This window comes from Nothobranchius furzeri, chromosome 5, assembly GCF_043380555.1.
Source record: "Nothobranchius furzeri strain GRZ-AD chromosome 5, NfurGRZ-RIMD1, whole genome shotgun sequence".
Lineage (NCBI taxonomy): Eukaryota > Metazoa > Chordata > Actinopteri > Cyprinodontiformes > Nothobranchiidae > Nothobranchius > Nothobranchius furzeri.
In genome coordinates this window covers 33,462,751-33,465,894 of record NC_091745.1, presented here as the reverse complement: position 1 = coordinate 33,465,894, position 3,144 = coordinate 33,462,751, and the positions used below count along the sequence as shown (strand labels likewise).

The following is a 3,144-nucleotide window of genomic DNA, read 5'->3' as shown; positions in this document are numbered from 1 at the left end:
TATCTCCTGGTCAAGTTCCCCATTCCAGGAACTACCCTGGAGTTCTGCTAATGGAAACATGCCTAATATCTGTAATCCACAGAACGGGTAACATGTCCAAGAACGGGACCATGCAAATTGGTAAATATTCATAATTTCCTAAAGTTCAAAAAGGATGTTGTCTTTCTGTCTTCCTCCCCTTTTCATTGCATTTCATATTTGTCTATTTTCTTCACTTTCAGCTATTTGAAGCAAATCTCATCTGACCCTATAACAAATGTGCAGAGCGGGGTACATTTATTATCACATTGCCCCCTGATTAAACTTATTTTGGGAAATTTTTGTAAACATTGGCAGGTCAGGATAACGTGACCACTAGGACACACAACACTGACAACCTCAACAGATTCCTGTAGGCCTGACTGGAGAAACCATCTGCTCTTCTGAAATAATGGGAATCCAGAAATGAAATTTCTTTCTGGAGTGGCCTCATTACCTACAGAAAATAGAACAGATGTACAATTAGCCAAAAACCACAGGAAACTCACAAATGACTTTAAGGTTAAAACACAGACATCATCTACAACATATGTCCTAACATGTTATGTTGATATTGTATGCCACTCACAAAATTGTTGTGTAAATGGTATAATGTTCTTACGCTCAGCAGAAAATGCCCTGGAATCCACAGTGGGATGATGATGGCATCTTTCTGGTCAGCATCTTTCTGTAAAAAAAATAAATAAATAATAAAGATTACAAGCATTTACATGATACTGGGTAGTGATTTGTTGGCAATGCAAGGCGAAGGGACATTTTATGTAGCTAAGTATTAGAGTATCCTGGCATTAAATTATCATGCATACAGTGTTTAGAGCCAGCAAAAACATTACACAAAAATCACAATTTATATTTTTTATTTACTGGGAAATGGAGCAGGGGATCGCAGTTGGTGGGAGGTAGCCATGTTCGTGTCACATGCAGGTCAGCGACAAAAACATCCCGTCCCTGTAGATAGAACGCATACAAAGATTTTGTAAGTGCTGAGTATGTCACCTATATATATATATATATATATATATATATATATATATATGTGAGCATCAAATTTAAGTCCAGCATCAAGTTTCACCCCCAAACTGGTAACAACTGGTTTTGGTGAAAGTGGGCCAAGATCAACATAACGATCCACATTCCTGCTGTTGGGGTGAAACACAATGAGCTCTGTCTTTCCTCATTCAGATGTAGATAGTTGGCCATTAGCCAAGACTTCACCTCATTAACACAAGAGACAAAGGACTGAATAGAGTGACCTTTCTCCTGACACACACATCTATGTAATGCATGCAAGTCTAGTAATTTCCTTGTCCTCCAGCCACTTATTCTTAATTTCAAACCAACCTGCATCTTTGCCATCTCCCGGACTATCCTGAGACATGCATTCCCTATCTGTTGATGTAGAATAGAAGCAGCATCAATTAATTTTTAATGATTATTTATATGAAAACACACTTCAGCCGTAAATTGTACATTTGTTAAGCACCATTGCATCCATGTCTCTCTGAAGTCCAAGGGTCAAGATGTCACTTCTGGAAAGGCAAGTTGGTCCGTCTTTGATGATGAGCTCACTTCCAGGTCTTGTCACATCCAGGACATAATTGATCTAGGGTAACGAGTATTAAAAAAATTTAAAAAAAGAACAACTATTAATCTAAGAATTAACAATGATGACAGTATGCAGAAATATCTGTTTACCAGCTGCTCCTGTAGTGGATGATGACCCTTTATAGTCCATGAGGTTCTGCAGGGCTTTAGAGATGAAATGGCTGTTATGGCCTCACATTTCCTCGAACACTGATTAATGTTCACGGGATCCAATCCCACTGTATTTAAAAAAAGAACATCATCATGTCCTGCTCATGAGACATGTTTGTCTAACAAACCATTTATATAGATGACTTGAAAAAAAAAAGGACGGCAAACTACCTTTGGGATCTGCTGGAAGTGGAGTTCCGCTCAGAACAAGTGTACTTTCTAGAAAATATAATTTAACCATAAATATAGATGTGCATACAATACATTACATATTCCTAACAGTTGATTTTAAATTACGAACCCATTACAGCCTTCCCAGATGAATCCAGTGTGATATCTGCTGATGATATTTTATGAATGTCGCCCAGGGTGTTCTCATTCAACATGGTATTGTGATGATGAATGATAGCGCGCATGAGAAAGATATGGCTCCCCGGAGACATCATATTTAGAAAGTAGTTATTCTTCCTCATTTTGGAGAACAACTGCTCTGCTACTTGAGAATTCACCGAACCGTGCAGTTCGGGTACCAGTGAAATTTTCCTCAAGCAGTCTTTTACTTCTCTGGTGTTGGCCTCGTGGAAAGTGTCATACAGAGCATAGTGTTCAGCTGAACCTGTAGAGGGGTGTGCATTGCTGTCTGCACGCTCCTTTTGAACCTTCAACCATGGCAGGTTTACTTTCAGATCACCTTTCTGGGCAGACTGAAGGTGTTCTGGCGTGGCATCAGCAAGTCTGCCTTCGTTTGGCATAAAGGGGATTTTTAAAGGTTCACGCAGGTTTGTGTGCATGGCCAAACCTCTTGCAAAATCATAGATGACTACATTAGGAAAGTGCTTAAATGATAGCAACATATCACAATAGTCCCTCGGACTTTCTGCCCTCACATTGAACTTCATAGAATTCACGATTCCACAGGGGCACATTATAACTGCCCAGCCACCTTAACAAGAAACAAAGAAAGGGACGTTAGAGTATATATAGAGTATATATGTATATACACACACACACACACACACACACACACACACATACACATATATATAAATATGTGTTTGTGTGTGTATATATATATATATATATATATATATATATATATATATATATATATATATATATATATATATATGTGTGTGTGTGTGTGTGTGTGTGTGTATACACACACACACTTAAAGTTTCTTTGTGTCTGGATAAGCTTACCTTATCCCAGGTATCCCCTGGTCCCAGCTGCTTTGAAAGCAGCAGTTATTCGGCCGACCCTGAAGAAACTTGGTGCTGATGCCTCTGTGATAGAAAATAACAGGCCTATCTCTACCCTGCCTTTTACATCTAAACTGCTTGAGAAAGTTG

The 3,144-nt window shown here is 38.7% G+C and overlaps 1 long non-coding RNA gene across 1 annotated transcript; it reads right to left on the bottom strand.

The window, feature by feature from the left end:
* Positions 1-653: 653 nt before the first annotated feature.
* On the bottom strand, positions 654-1,639 carry LOC129156320 (uncharacterized). The gene is made up of 3 exons (XR_011520588.1): positions 1,523-1,639; positions 904-987; positions 654-691 (listed from the first exon to the last, which is right to left on the bottom strand). It is a non-coding gene; the product is annotated as an uncharacterized lncRNA (long non-coding RNA).
* Positions 1,640-3,144: the final 1,505 nt, after the last annotated feature.